The sequence below is a fragment of the Phascolarctos cinereus genome, unplaced genomic scaffold (assembly GCF_003287225.1).
Source record: "Phascolarctos cinereus isolate Bilbo 61053 unplaced genomic scaffold, phaCin_HiC Scaffold_4;HRSCAF=312, whole genome shotgun sequence".
Taxonomy (NCBI): Eukaryota; Metazoa; Chordata; class Mammalia; order Diprotodontia; family Phascolarctidae; genus Phascolarctos; species Phascolarctos cinereus.
The window spans coordinates 103,081,119-103,097,804 of NW_027555847.1; the positions used below are offsets into that span (position 1 = coordinate 103,081,119).

Here is a 16,686-nt window from a genome sequence, read left to right on the forward strand (position 1 = left end):
TAAACACTAAAGAGTGTTGGATTACTACCTCCCCTCCCATCCTATTGGATCTGAAAATGCTATTTAATAATCATGACTACACAATGCCAAAAGAGCCTATTGAAAAGAGAGGAATTTAGTCAATGGACTAATTTGTATTTCATTAGCTGAAAGACCTGTTTGATAGATTTTCCTAAATGAATTGACTGCTTTTAGGTGTCATGTTGATGCAGCCTATGCGAAATTATACATGCAGTATGTTGTAAGAGTCAGAAGGAAGCCATACCTCATGTTGTTGCTTAACCATGCCAGCCACTAAGGATGGAGGAGGGCTGCACTGTGCTAAACGCTGAGGGTTGTACTAAGTGGAGAATCCAAATTGGACTGGGTGTCCTGTTCTTTCCCATGGCCCTTAGGATAACTTTGGAAATAGTTCTGGCCAGCAGCACCCATGGGCAGAATGTCTGTCAGTTTCACGCCTGGCATGATATGCTCGGGGGTTTTGTGCCTAACCACTGGCCATGGATACAAGGGGAGTTCATTAGTGCCAAGTCAGAGCTGCTTGCCCAAGCTGCGGTTCACCCATGTGTGTAAGTTCTCTTTTGGAGCTGGGCACAAATAGAAGATGAGAATGTATGCTTCTGACATCCACAAACAGAGCCCTGCTTGCTGATGGGCAGCCAGAAGGTGAGCAATAGTTCTCATTCTCTTTGGGTATGTTTTAACATAAGTCTCTCATGGAGGTTAACATTCTTGGCTTAGAGATAAACACGGAATAGAAGTTATAACAGAGAGCGTTTTAAGAGTTGCACTCTCCTTTAATCTTCTATAATATACCAAAGGAAGGACAAAAATGGTTGCTTTTCATTTTGGGTCTCCCCACTCTCTATTTTGTTGTTTGTTGTTGCTGCTTGCTTTTCCCCTGCAAACAAACAAACAAACAAAAAGAAAACCAAAACCCAAGCCTTTTTATATCTCTTGCATTCCGAATTTTCTTTCCCATTGAAGCTTTGTCATTTCAACCATCAGAGTAATTTGTACCTGCTGCCAGCTTTGTTCCACTTGATCAAACTAACCTGGATTCTGCGGATGCTATAAAGAGAACTCATCATTTCTTGGGGGACCATTTATTCCCATCATTACTGAAAAAAAGAAACTCCCTTTCTGTGCCTGATGCTGAGAACCACCCAATCCAGTCTTGTCACATTTTCCCCAAGTGGGGGGCATTCTAGAGTTATCATTTGTAGTTTTATAGAAGCAGGAACTGAATATGTTTTGTGGGCCCATTTTGTGTTCAGTTTTTATTACTGTTAGTAATGTGAATGGGCAATATAAGTGAATGGGTATTGGATAATCAGTTTTATTGGTGATTAGACAAAGCAAACATGTAGGACTCCTATTTCTTTTTGTACTTCAATTCCAGAATGAAAGTATAAAAAACTAAGGGGAAGGTGCCAACAAACTTTACTGTTGACTAACTCCCATCTATGTTTGAAAAAGGTAGTTTCTCAAAAATACCCAGATAAACGTGTCTTTTTGAGCTCCCTAACTAAATTTTAAAGGGAAACATATACCCTTGTCTCACAAGCCACCTCCTGATTTCCCTGTTATGTTCATTGTATTGCCATTCAGAAACTTAGTTGTCTTCTCTGGTTCCTCCATCTTCCTTTTTTCTTTTCTCTCCCTTTCCTCATAAGTAATGAACTGCCAAAATCTGCCTGTTCTTCCTGTCCTCTCTTTTCCTTTTTCTCCTTAGTTTAGGTCTCTATTGCCCAGACTATTAAGCAGCTTTCTAACTGACCTCCCTCTTCCCAGGATCTTCTGATGCCATTCCATCCCACAAATGTCCAAACAATATTTTCTCTCTACATCAATACCTCAATCATGTCCCTTCTGATCACAAACCTCCAATCATTTGCCATTACCTGCCCAATAAAGGCCAGATTTCTTGGTCTGTTATTTAAGGTCTTCAGTCATCTGCATCTAACTGACCTATCTGGACTCTTTGCACACTGTTGCCCTGCACAAACTCAGCCAAACTGGTGAGTTTGCCATTCCCCAAATACTTCTTGAGTCATCCTACTTCCATGCCTTTGTTTACACTGTTCAAATCCTTGAAAATGAAGCTTAAGTACAGTCTTTTCCAGAAAGCGTTCACTGATTTCTAGAGGGTAACTCTAGAAATTGCTCTTTCCCTCTCCAGATCTCCTACAACATTTCATGTATATAACATATGTGTATGTGTATTTCATGTCACCACTAGATTTTAATCTCTGAGGACAAGGATGACTTCCTTTATATCTTTTTCCCTTTGCAGTGTTAGTCCAATGCTTTGCACGTAGTAGGCAATTCATAAATATTTATTGGTGAATATATAAATAACACATATGGTCAAAATTTGGATTACCTAAAATATGGGAGTATGTAAAATTGATGAGAAAATTTTAGAAAATCCACTGATATTTACAAACCATAATGAAGCATATCTGAGCATATCAGAAACTTGATTTTCTTGTAGATGACAATAGGGAAAAGCCTTAGAGATGAAGAAGATAAATAGGGTGAGACATAAATAGCCTCACACTCAAAGACAAGCTCACCATTCAGCTCTTCTCAGTTCAGCCTAGCCATTATAGCTGTGATGTTGAAACGGAGGAAGGATATAGGCACATGGCAGTCTGAGAGTAGGTTCAAGCCTAGTGCAAGTGTGACTGTGCATTTGTCAGCTTTTGCTCCACTGGAAGGAGTTAGCCTAAGGTAATATTAACTACCATGGGATACTCCCTTAGTGCTAGTGATGTGATCTTACATTCTCCTACCTTCTCCAATTTCTTTCTTCCAAAATATTGTGATTGCACCTGCAGAGTGAGCATTTTTTTGTGAATGTGTGTGCACTTGCAAAGTTCATCCATAAGCACCAGCAAGCTTATTTGGTATTTAAAATTCTTCACACTATCTGGCCACTTTTTATCTTTCTAATCTTCTTGCATTCTATTCTATTTTATTTCCTCTATACTATAGATATATTATCTTACTTGGTGTTTTTTGTGCAGAATATTCCATCTCCCACTTCCATTCTTTTGCATTGGCTGTTTCCTATGCCTAGAATGTTCTCTCTCCCAACCTCTCACTGTTAGAATGGCTGAGATCCTGTAAGTCTCAGCTATCCTTTCCTATTAAGTCTAAGTCATCTTTTTTATTCCAGAAGGCCTTTCCTATTCATCCCAACTGCTAGTTCCATAGATAACCTTCCACCTGTTTTATATGTTACCTTATATGTTCTGATTTATATGTGTTGTATTCCCCATTAGAATGTGAGCTCTTTAAGGTGGAGGTTGTATACCCAGTGCTCAGTACAGTGCCTGGTGCAGTATAAGTGCCAACTGAATGCTTGCTGATTGATTGATTGATCAAGCTAACTAAGATCAAATTCACTGATCACTTTCATTCCTTCTTACCCCATTTTCATTGCAACTTGTCTTTTGGGTAGAACATGTAGACTCTGGGGTAGTTTCTTATGTGGTTGCAGATCCAAAATGCTTTTAAAGCCCAGAGAAACATATATGTCTAATTGCTAATTAAATCTTTTAGAAAGAGCTATGCAGAACTTTCTTTGAAGACCCAGTTTCTTTTCCTCAAAATTTATTCCTCTTCTTGATTTTTTTTTTTAATTTCTGTCCAGGGCTCTATCATCCTTGAAGTCACTCAGGTTTGTAACCTCCTAGTTACCCTTGACTCAACATATATGGATTATTTCTTTCCAGAGAACGTGCCTTTTTTGAGGGCGGGTACTGTTTTGTTTTTATTTTCTGAATACCTAACATAAAACATGCTATTCAGTAGACACTCTATAAAGGCACTTAGATTGCAGAGTACATAGAATGCTGGACTTGGAGTCAGGAAGACCTGTGTTCAAATCCTACCTTAGACACTTACTCAGTGTGTAACTTTGGTAAGTGACCAAAGTTCTTTTCTCCAGTGTTCTTCTTATGTAAAATGAGGAGTTTAGACTTGTGGAGATGCATGTATGTAATCCCAGCTTCTAGGGAAGGTGAGGCTAGCAGATCTCTTGAGCTTGAGAGTTCTGAGTTGCAGCAGACTAAGCAATGGGGTGTCTGTACTAAGTTCAACATTAATACAGTGAGCCCTTGAGAATGAGTGGCTACCGGGATGCCTAACAAGGGGCAAACCAATCCAAGCTGCAAATGGAGCAGGTCAAAGTTCCTGTCCCAGTCAGTACTGGGATAGGGCCCATGAATAATCCATGCACTTCAATGCTGCATGAGATAGGAACACTCAGTATTGAATTTAACAACAGCAGCAGCAACAAAATACGTGCTTGTTGATTGCTGGTTTAGTTCCTTTAGGACATAAATAAAGGTGATTCGTTATGATTGGAGCATTGGTAAAATCATCTAGTGGGTGTTTCTTTCTAAAGCAATCACTGGAATGACTTTTGGAGACATAATTTCTTCCATTGCTTTTGAACTGACAGCCGCTAGTCTGCAGAACACTAGCTTCCTCTTAACATTCTGGAAGGGTATGGGGAGCCTGCTGTCATGTTCCAACATGGGAGGGATTTGAGTTTGTATGTGCTTGAATCTACTGGTTGGCTTTGCTGAAAAGCTCTAAGAACTTTGAAGACATAGTAAGAAAATGCAACCCTGCATATTCCTCTAAAGCATGGGCAAAATGCCAAGGACTTGGAGGTTTGGCTTGGATAAGCACCCAGAAGTTTAGATCTTTATCTGAAGCTCTTGGGTCTGCAAAATTGGGCTGGAAAGATTGAGGACAGGCTTTCTTGTGAAATTTCCAGCACTCCTCTCTGCCAATCAAGCTAGAGAATATTACAGCCCTTGCCATTGTATATTGGCATTTGGAAAGAAAAGGAAGATGTGTCTGTGGGAAAGTAAAGGGAGACAGAGAAAGAAAGAAAGAAAGAAAGAAAGAAAGAAAGAAAGAAAGAAAGAAAGAAAGAAAGAAAGAAAGAAAAGACAGACAGACACACAGAGACACAAAGAGAGACAGAGAGAGAGAGGGAGGGAGAAGGAGAGGAAGAAGTAGAGAGGGAGAGGGAGAGGGGAAAAGAGAGAGAGAGACAGAGGGAGAGAGAGAGAGAGAAGAGAGAGAGAGAGAGAGAGAGAGAGAGACGGACAGACAAAGAGATACACCCAGAGAGATAGAGAGAGAACTAGTTGGATGTATCACCTTTTTTCTTCTTTCCCTTCCCTCCCTCACCCAAGATATGGCTGTGTCTATAGATGGCTAAACACTTAGAGCCTAGTATGGTGAAACAGCATAAATTGTCAATGGACTATTTATCAATAGATCCAAAACATCAAATTATCAATTTGGTTACATCAACTGAATAAAAGAAATGCTTATTGTATACCTACTACATCTACTATATATCTGCTAAACTGTAGGACATAGAAAGATTATGAATTCAGTAATTCATCAAACTGTAGAGCTAGAAGGGACTTTAAAATGATTTATACCCCTCATTTTAGAGTTGAGTAAACTGAGGCTCAACGACATGGCCCGCTTAAAGTCATAGGGGGTTTTAGTGATATGGTCCTTGACCTCAAAGAGCAGTCTCTCAGTCTAGTAAAGGGATAAGTACACAAATAAGTATAATACAAAGCAGAAGGTGATTAATTTCCATGAGAGGTACAAAGAAAGGGCCATGGGGTTTAAGAGGAGGAAGTCAGTTGAGGATATCCTGAAAATATTTCTAAATAAGGTGGTATCTGACTTAAGTACGATTTGGACAGGTTGAAACTGAAGACGAGGTCCCCACAGGTGAGGACAGAACCATAAGCAAAGAGAGAGACTCTGTAGAATGGTGAGTCTCTTCATCTAATAGCAAGTAGTTGGGTTTGTCTGAACAATGGGGTATATGAAAAGAAATAGCGAGAAATAAGGTTGGAAGGATAGGCTGGGGCCAGATTATGGAGAGCTTTGAATGACAGGTTAAAGAGTTTGGATTTTACTTGTTGGGAGAAGGGCAATGACATTATTAGAGCTATAATGATACAACCTTCTACAAGCAAATGTCATTTTATAAATGGTATTAGGGGAATGCTAAAAACCATAGTCTTAGATAAAAGCTTTGTTAATCTAGTCTGGGGCTAGTTCTTATTACTGGCTACCAAAGTAATCTGACCAGCTGAGTCCAGTTGTCTGGTTCCTTTCTACAACTCAGACATAAATAGACTAGCCCAGCTCCCACATGTGAGTTTCCACTCTTCCAAGAAATCACACAGACAGAACTCCCTTACAAGGGCCATACCTAAATGAGATGATACCAATTCATTCATTCATCATTATTCAGAAAAAATTTCATTTGCTTTATGAGTACTTATTTCCATGGGGTGGGGGGTAAACTAAGGATCTTTACAGCTTCATAAAACATGACTTACATGCAGATCTTCCCACTTTGCAGTTATGGTAGGGCTTTACAATCCATATATATGTATATGTATATGTATACACACATACATATATATATGTATATATACATATACATACATATGTATTCTCTGATAGTTCTTATACTAACAAGTCTTATACTAAGGTCCTTTACTAGATCTGCTCTGGGGAGAGTAATAACAGAGTACCTCCTTAAAATATTTAGTAATTGAGTTTTTAAAAACATAATTATGGTTCGTATTTGCATAGAACTTTATAGTTCCTAAGTATTTCATAGACATTATCGCTTTTGATCCTCATAACAACTTGTGAGGTAGATAGAACAATTATCATCCCTATTTTATAAAGGAGGAAATTGAGGCTGAAAAAAGTCAAGTGATGACAATAATCATGTGCTAGAAATCTTTCTCTCATTCTTTCAAGATTCAGTGACTACCAGCACAGTACTCCTTTATTTTTTGACTGACTTGTGATTTCATTGTTTTGGGGAACTCCTGGGACAGAACTTTGTCAGCCAATGAAGATCAGCCCCTTCTCTGCATCTTAACTGGGTGGTGAACTGCCATGCCTTGTGTCACACAGCTAATATATATATTATAAGCAACACTTGAACCCAGGTCTTTTTGACTTCAAAGCCAGCTGTCTATCCACTGCTCCATGTTGTCTCTGTAGTACCAATTGTTGATAACACTACAATCATACGATATTTTCACTTGGCTAATAATTAGAGCTCATAATCACGGTCTCTTGGTCATGGACTTAATCTAGTTGTTAATATTCATATGGCATTTGAGGCCTTCATATTGCTTTCTGCACAACAATCTGTTAGGTAGGTGGTGCAAGTATAGTTAGTCCCATTTCACATATGAGGAAGTTGAGGGTCAGAGAACTTAATAACTCGATCAAGGTCACATGGCTACTAAGGAGAATTTGAACCCAGATCTCCTAACTCCAAGTCTAGAACTCTATCCACTTCTAAGTTTCTCATTAGCTTCATTAAAACTGAACTACTAACCCTTCACCAAAAGATGTACTCTTTCTTCTCTATCTTCCCCCTTGGATTCTATACCCTGGTCCCAAGCCACATTGGTTGGGTTGGAAGACCTGCCATTACCAGAGGGTCTTCACCTCTTTGCCTTCCCTCTTTGAACCTATTTATGTTTCTTGACTGCTCATACAGCTTGGATGAGATGGGTGTCAACACTTTATTCCTTCTGGAGAGATGGATGATTATCAGTTTTTACATATCTGCCACTGTATTCTAAGGTTCTCCAGGCCTTACCATCTGACTTGACTTTACTCTCTGAAGACCCCTGGAACTTTCATCCAATTTGCTGATGTGGCCTAAGGACTCCTGGGCCTCGCCATCTTACTTTCATTGGCATCTTTAAGATGTTGAAGCCTTTTCATCCACCCAGTAACTGAATTTTCTTTTCTGTGGTACCTCCCTCAATTAGACAACAGGGATTGTTTTGATTTTTCTATTTGTGTTTCTAGCAGTTAGCACAGTGCTTAGCACATAACAAGCACATCATAAATGCTTTTTCATTAATTCTTCAATTCATTCATTCATCATTATTCAGAAAATGAATTTCATTTGCTTTATGAGTACTTATTTCCATGGGGTGGGGGGTGAACTGACTAAGGATCTTTACAGCTTCATAAAACAAGACTTACATTCAGATCTTCCTTACAGCACTGTTCTCTTTCACAAACAACTTGCCTTCCTACTGTTTTCTACCTCCACCGCCTATTGCCCCTTGCTATTGCCTCTATCTCAGTTTTGGAATATCGGCCCCCCACTGCTGAATGCTTCTCTTCTCTACATATTTTGTGGGATTTCTTGAGTGCTCTATATTCATTCCATGCAAATAAAACCAATACCTCTCAGGATCACATTGGCATACTGAAGCAAGGGGAATTTTCCTCCCTGTTATATAAGTTTCCTTCTGTGAGGTCAAGAAGAATCCCATCTAGAATGGCTTCTGAAATTGGCTCCTCAAGTTGAAGTAGCCTCTTGTGGGGATGCTATCAGGAGCTGCATTCCACTGTGATGTGTAGCAGGAACTCTGTTTTGTTGTATGAAAATATTCCATGGAGAGTTTTTCAATGGATCTGGATATTTTCAGGTCTCTAGGGCTACCATTGTGGTCATGTCTACACAGGGCCACCAAATCAAGTGCTTTGGTCAAAAACTATTGTATATGTCCATCTATAGAGTAGAGAAAAAGAAAACAGTGTTGTCAAAGACACCAAAGGGATCTTTGGCAGCGTTAATAGAAACTAGATCTAGAACAAGTAGGGGATAGTCTCGCTTTTCTTTCCCTTGTTCAGATCACCTCTGGAAAAAAAATGCTCAGTTTTTAGTGTCCTTTGAGGAAGGACATTGGCAAATCACAACATTTTTGGAGAAGAGGAGAGTTATCAGGTTAGTGAGGTGACTTGAATCTAAGCCAGGTATGTATCTGTTCAATATAACTGAGGATGTTTATCCTGGAGAAGAAAAGACTTGGAGGAGAGAAGTTGTAATCTCTGTCTTCAGATCTTTAATACAGAAGACAGGTTCCATGTTGTTTGAGGTGGATGGGTTAGATTTGTTCTTTTGGAACTAATTTGGGGCAGGCCTGACTGATGCTGGGATGAAATGAAGCCCTCAGATACGTCATTGAATAGTTAACAAAAAATGTTAACTTATCCCTAGTATAGGAAGGTTATTCAATGATGTTACAAGCACTTGGCTTGTTAGATGGGCCTTTTTAATCTCCATATGGAAATCTATCTGGTCATCAGAACAGGCTCTGGTGACTGTAGTCACATTAGGACAGCCACCAAATCTGAAGGACCCTGATCCCATGCAGGTGGACTTTTTTATGGCATTAGGTGACCGGGAAGCCATGTTTATATGTTCAGAGGCTATTGGGAAACTGAGTGTAGGGAGATACATCTTGGACCTTGCCCCACTCCCTGGGCCATTCATATCCCAGCTTTGTTGCCTTTTTTGGGGGAAAAACTAGCTTAACTCATGTGTGGGTAGGAGGAGAAGAGGAAAATCTCTGGTCCTATCATAGACCAGAGGGCAGAACCTTCCTAGGATCAATAGACCAAAGTTATAGGTAAGCATTTTTCAATTTAGTAAAAGGAAGAACTTCTTGACAATTAAGATTATCCCTAAATGTAACACATTTCCTTGGCAAGTAAGGAGTTCTTTGGCACTGGACTTCTTCAAGCCAAAGCAAGATGGTCACTTGTCAGGGACATTGTAGATGATGATGCTTCACATAGGTGATCAGATGACAGGGCTTCCCTTGTCATCTAATTGAAAGGTCCCCTTCAACTTGGGAATTCTATGAGCAGTTTTGTGGGTGATTCCAATTATACATTGAAATGGTAAATATATTGGCTTTATGTCTCTGAACTTGAAGTGAATTATAAAGTTCTGGAGAAATTGGCTAGGTGGTTTTGAGCTAAATACAACAGATAGCTTACCATAAGTTTTGTATTTACATAAGATTCAGTCCATCTTCCATTCATCTATTGAAATGATCTTCCTAAGCACAGATCTGACCAGGTCATTCCTACTTTCAATAGATTCCAGTGGCTCTCTATTTCCTCTAGGATTAAATAAGAAAGGCTTTGATTGGATTTACAGCCCTTCATAATAGGAGCACTTCCATTGTTTCCAATATCCTTGTGCCTTACTTGTTGCCATATACTCTATGACCCAGGGAAATCGGACTCTTTGCTGCTCCTCATACAAGGCAGTCCATTTCCTGACTGTGTGCATTTTCACTAGCTGTCTTTCATTCCTGGAATGTTCTCCTCCTGCACCTCTGCCTTTCAGCATCTCTAGCTTCCTTTACATCTCAGCTAAAACCTTACCTTCTGCAAGAAACCTTTCTTAATGATAAATATTGGAGATGTGGGAAAATTGGAACACTAATGCATTGTTGGTGGAGTTGTGAACTGATCCAACCATTCTGGAGAGCAATTTGGAAGCATGCCCAAAGGGCTATAAAACTGCATACTTTTGATCTACCAATACCACTACTAGGTCTGTATCCCAAAGAGATCATAAAAAAGGGAAAATGACCCACTTTACAAAAATATTTATAGCAGTTCTTTTTGTGGTGACAAAGAATTGGAAATTGAGGGGATGCCCATCAATTGGGGAATGGCTGAACAAGTTGTGGTATATGAATGTAATGGAATACTATTGTTCCATAAGAAATGATCAACAGGCAGATTCAGAAAAAAAATGGAAAGACCTGTATGAACTGATGCTGAGTGAAATGAACAGAACTAGGAGAACATTGTACGCAGTAACAGCAATATCCTGAGATGATCGACTTTGATAGACTTAGCTCTTCTAAGCAATGCAATGATCTGAGACAATTACAAAAGACTCTTGATGGAAAATGCTATCCATACCTAGAGAAAGAACGTGGAGTCTGAATGCAGATCAAAGCATACTCTTTTCTTTTTTTTTGTCCTTTTTTCTTTCTAATGGTTTTTCCCTTTTGTTCTGTTTCTTCTTTCACAACACGACTAATGTGGAAATATGTTTAATATAATTGTACATGTATAGTCTATATCAGATTGCATGCCATCTTGGGAAGGGAGGGGGTAAAATTTAGAATTCAAAATCCTATAAAAGTGCATGTTGAAAACTATAAATTAATTAATTAAGAAAAAAAGAAACCTTTCCTGGTACCTATTAATGCTAGTGCCTTTGCTTTGACCTTACCTTCAATTCATCTGGTATAAATCTTGCTTAGGCATAGTTACCTACATATTGTCTTTTCCACTAGCTTGTGAGCTCCTTGAGGGTAGGAATTGTTGGTATTATTATTTGGTATTATCTTTAGTGCTTAGCACAGTGTCTGGAACATGATAGGCGCTTATTACATGCTTGTTGACTTATTCAGCTCGCTGATCATTATAAATCCTCCAAACTCCACAGGATGAGGCTCTCTATCACCTTTATAATTACAGAAATACCTTTTAATTCGTTCTAGCTCCTGATTATAGCAAGCATGGGAACCAAAACTAACAGCAGCTCACATTGGGATAGAGCTTGAGGGCTTTTTCTCCTAAAAATTCTACAAGGTAGGTAGTGCAAGTATTAACATCTCAATTTTATGAATGAACAAATTGGGGTTCAAAGACATTTAGCAATTTGCTTAGGGTTACACAATTACTAGAATTTGTGATAACAAGACTTAAACTTAGTTATTCTGACTCTGAGTCCAATGCTCTTTCATTCTACTGCTCTTTCGAGGGGAGGAGAGGAGAGGAGAGGGAAAGAAATGAAAAAGCTGCACTGGATTTCATAATTTGGGTGAGTATTACATTTTTGATGAGCACATTTTATGGTAACTAAGTTATTGATCCTACTTTTAAGTCATTTGGGGGCATGAAAGCCTATAACATCAATCTCATGGATGGTCCATAGGGCAGAGGTGTGGTTGTGCAGTGGAAGAAAGATTAGAATCTGGTCACACAATTTGAATGTTGCATTTAAAATAATTACATGGTATCTCTATCTTATTATATTTATGTAATCTGCACCCAACTTTTATGTTGCACAAGTCCAAAAAGCCTGTAGAGTAGTTAGCCTGGAAAATGTTTGAATAGATTTCCTAGATTTTTTTAAAGGGGGCACCCAGACTGAAGCCCAATGTACAGCAGTATGATAATAACTAATATATGGAATAAACGTTATGTCTATGCCTCTCTTATCAGCTGAGGTGATATAATGGAAAGAAGGTTGGGCAAGGAGCCAAGATAATCCTGGATTCAAATCTTGCCCCAGATATTTACTAAGTGTGAGACCATGAGCAAGTTGTTTAGCTTCTCTGAGCCTCAGTTTCTTCATATGAAAAATGGGGAAAATAGTAATTGCCTCACAAGGTTGTTGTGAGAATCAAATGAAGTAATGTATGTTAAAAGGTGTATGGATCTTAAATGTAAGCAATTATTTTTATTACTTCAGTATTTAGGTCACTAGCCAGGTCCTGACTTTCTCTGATCCAGATTAAGTCAGTGTCTGCGCATAGTGAATGGGGCAACTCTGGGAAGCATTTCAATTGTGATTTTTGGTCAAAACAATCAATAGTCTATCTACATGACATTGTTGTCCTTCTGGAGTCAATTGATTGCACCATCAAGTAAGAGGCATAGTGGAAAGAGCAATGGATTTGGGACCAGTGGACTAAATAAGTTCTGTGACCTTGGACAAGTCATATAATTTTTCGGGGCCTCAATTTTCTCACCTGTAAAATGAGCAGGATAATGATATGTAGGGGACAGATCGGTACATTTTTAGTCAGGGGATCTGGATTCAAAGTTTAGCCCAGATCACTTTTGTGACTGTGGGCAAGTAATTTTCATTTCTTAGAACTTTCTTTGTTTCAAATCTGTAAAATGAAGAGATTGAAATAAGACTTTCTAAAGTACCTTCTAGTTCTGACATTCAAGGCTTTAAGATGAATGTTCTATGCGGTTTGATGGAAGGTTCTCAAAATTGTTCTGTCATGGATGTCCATGTATAAATACAACACAAATATGTGTTAGGAGTTTTAGAGGTGGACAAGGTCAATGTCAGTCAAGTCAATGATCTATCATCTAAAAAAGTCAAAGAAATCTTGGGCTGAATTAAAACTAAACATTTTCATTTCCTTCAACAGATCTATGATTTGGGTACTTAGCTTCTAGATATGACAATCCTACTGTACCCTGCCACATTCAATCTATGTCTGGAACTCTCTCTTCAGTTCTGAATGCCCTGGTTTAGAAAGGACATTGGTAAGGTGGAAGAACACTAAGAGGAGAACAACCAGAATGGGGAAAGACTTGAGTTCATGACATATGAGGGATGGTTGAAGGAACTGGGGGAGGGGGCTGTCCTAAGAAAGGAAGACTCAGGGGGTTTCTGATAGCTGCCTCAAAGGTCCTAGAAGGCTTTCATATGGAAGAGGGGCTACATTGGTTCTATTTGTCCCCAAAGGAACAATTGATAGAAGCTGCAAAGAAGACACATTAAATTGTCTTGGAACTATCCCAAAGTAGAATGGGTTACTCTATGATGAAGTGGATTCACCTCTCGTTGGAGGTCCTCATTTCAAGGTGATCCTCCTCCTGACTGGCCTTCTTTTCTCGAGTCTTCTTGCCCTGTTCCATTCCAGCCTTCACACAGCTGCCACATTGATTTCCCTAAAGCACAGGTCACTTCATTACTTGGTAAATTCCAGAGGCTCCCTATTACCTCCAGGATCAAATATGAACTTCTCTCTTTGGCATTTAAAGACATTTCACTTCCTGGTTACAGCCTCCTTCCAACATTATACATTACTCAGCTCCATACATGCTGTGATCTGGCCAGACTGACTAATCTTCTGGCTGTTTCTCATACAGAACCATCCACCTTCCATCTCCATATCTTCACACTGTCCCCCATGCCTGGAATGTACTCCATTCTCAACTCCACTTTTAGAATCATTTGTTTTCTTCAAAGCTCTTCTCAAGGATCACCAGGGAAGCTAGGTGATATAATAGATAGAGTACTGGGCCTGGAGTCAGGAAGATCTCAGTTCAAATCTGACATCAGACACTTACTAGCTGTGTGACTCTGAGTAAGTCACTGAAACTCCTTTTGCATCCGTTCCTCATCTTTAAAACGGGGACACACTGGAGAAGGAAATGGTGAATCATTCCAGTATCTTTGCCAAGAAAACCCCAAATGGGGTTGTGAAGAGTCAGACGTGACTGAACAAATGAACAACACAGGTTCACCACCTACTCGAGGCCTTTTCTGGTGCTTGAAGCTGCCCTCAAAATCACTTCGGATTCTTTAAAAATATCATTATATATGTACGTGCTATTTTCTCTGATAGTATATAAGCTCCCTGAGGACAGGGACTGTTTCATTTTTGTCTTTGCATCTTCAAAGCAGAATGCCTACTCCATAGGTGGCACCCAAATGCTCCTTGATTAATTGATAAAGCTAGATGATCAATTGTCAGTTGTGTTGTGATGCAGATTCATTTTTTATGTATAGGTTAGAGTAGATGGCTGTGGAGATCTTTTCCAACCCTGATATTCTGTGATTCTGGAGTTTACAATGTAGCTGCAAGGGGGGTGTGCTGTTCAGTTGAATGCAGAGATAACAACTAGTGATTTATTTTAACCAATCAGGAAATGTTGAGAGGATGTCTAGCCTCGTGGATAATAAGGAGAAGGAAAGAAAACAAGCATTTATTAAGCACCTCCTACGTGCTAAGAGGTTTACAAATATTATCTCCTTTGAGTCTCACAATAAATCCTGGGGAGTAGATGCTATCACCCCCATTTTAAAGTTGAAGAAACTGACGCAGGCAGCAGTTACATGATTTGCCCAGGGTCACACAGTTAGAAAATGGATGAGGCTGGATTTGAACTAAGGCAGGGGTAGGGAGCCTGTGGCTGCAAGGCCATGTATGGGCCTCTAAGGCCACAGGTTCCCCACCCCTGAACTAAGGCATTCATGATTTCAGGTTCAGAGCTATGTCTACTATACCACCTAGCTGCCTAATAATAATAATAATAATAATTATTATTATTATTAAAATGATTTATATGGCACTTTTCATGTTTCAAAGTGTTTTACAAATATTATCTCATTTAATCTTCACAGCTCTGTGAGGTAGGTGTCACTATTATCTCCATTTTGCAGATGAGGAAATTGAGGCAGACAGAGGTTACACAACTTGTCCAGGGTCACATAGTAATAATCCAAGGCTGGATCAGAACTCATGTCTTCCTGACTACAGCTCTAGAGAAGGAAAAGGCGAACCACTCCAGTATCTTTGCCAAGAAAACCCCAAATGGAATCACAGAGTTAGACACAACTAAAATGATTCAACAACAAAAAGGCATGTCTAGGCCTTACCACCCACTCCACCATTGTATCCTTTGGTTTTCTGGGCCTTTCTAGTATTCTTGTGCCTGAACTTTTTAAAATTTATGATCTTTTCCAATTAGAAAGCAAATTCTTTTATTCATATTTCTATCTTCTGGTACTTTACACATTGATTGCATCTCAGGCATAACTATAACTAGCATTTTGTGTAGCATATTAGGGTTTACAAAAAGCTTTATAAATATCATCTCATTAGATCCTCACAAGGATCCTAGGAAGTACATAACATTTTTATCCTTATTTTACAATTGAGGAAACTGAGGAAGGGAGAAGTTAAGTCATTTGTCCAGGGGTCACACAGCTATTAAGTATTTGAGGCTGGATTTGCACTGGAGTCTTCTTGGCTCCAGATCTGGTGCTCTAGCCACTGAGCCACCTAACTAATGATGATGGTTTAGGGCTAAAGTTGGAATGACTCTAGAAGTCATCTGTTCAGCCATTTCATTTTAATGATGAGGTGCTGGAGACCCAGATGTCAGGCAACTTGCACACTCTATTAATGGAAGAATTGGGATTTGAACTTGGGTCTTCTGAATCCAAATCCTGAGCTTTCTTCTTTGTGCCATATGATGAAAATATTTGTTGAAATAGATTGAATGACATGTTGTCCTCTGCAATACTGACATGCAAACAATCTCTTGGAGAGGAATAAATGTTTGTTGAATAGAAGGGAGGGAATTTCTTTCCTATAGTATGGCATTATCCTAGTGGTTTTCTCTTTTTTAGGCAATTGGGGTTAAGTGACTTGCCGAGGATCACACAACTAGTAAATGTCAAGGGTTTGGTCTAAGGCCAGATTTGAACTCAGGTCCTCCTAACTTCAAGGCCAGTGCTCTATCCATTGTGCCACCTAGCTGCCCCCCCAAGTGATTTTCTCAGAACTAGAACACTGAAGTGCCATCAGTCCTTAGCCACCCCTAGATTAGGTTTGCTTCCCTCCCTGCCCCTGTCTATGACAGGGCTGGATGGGTGGAGAAATTGACACTATATGTTCATTAATGTCCCAGTCAATAAATATGTTCACAATGAGATCCATTAACCTTGTTCTAAAAAACTGATGGCTCTCCAAAGACATTTCATCCAAGGATCTCAAAGTGCTTTGTAGCACTTTACTTTGTCTCCTTGTTTCTCCACCAGTAAATTACCTGAGCATATCTGTTCTGCAAGCAGGCAATGAGAATGAGAAGTAGGTTAAGAGGCTATTCTAGAAGAGCTCAGTAAGTCAAATAGGTTCTACGGCTCTGGGTTCTCTTGCTGCAGTCAGGAACCCCCCCAGCTGAAAATAAAACTGGTCTGGCCCAAACTCACATTTGATGCGA

The 16,686-nt window shown here is 39.4% G+C and overlaps 1 long non-coding RNA gene across 4 annotated transcripts in view; it reads left to right on the forward strand.

Moving 5' to 3' along the window:
- Positions 1-464: 464 nt before the first annotated feature.
- LOC144456636 (uncharacterized) overlaps positions 465-16,686 on the forward strand; it is a 66,699-nt gene continuing 50,477 nt past the window's right edge. For 3 of the 4 annotated variants that reach the window (XR_013485647.1, XR_013485646.1, XR_013485649.1), the window contains exons 1-2: positions 465-666; positions 11,427-11,517. This is a non-coding gene — a long non-coding RNA (uncharacterized LOC144456636). The remainder of the gene's footprint in view (positions 667-11,426; positions 11,518-16,686) is intronic. The other variant, XR_013485648.1, reaches the window with a different exon arrangement.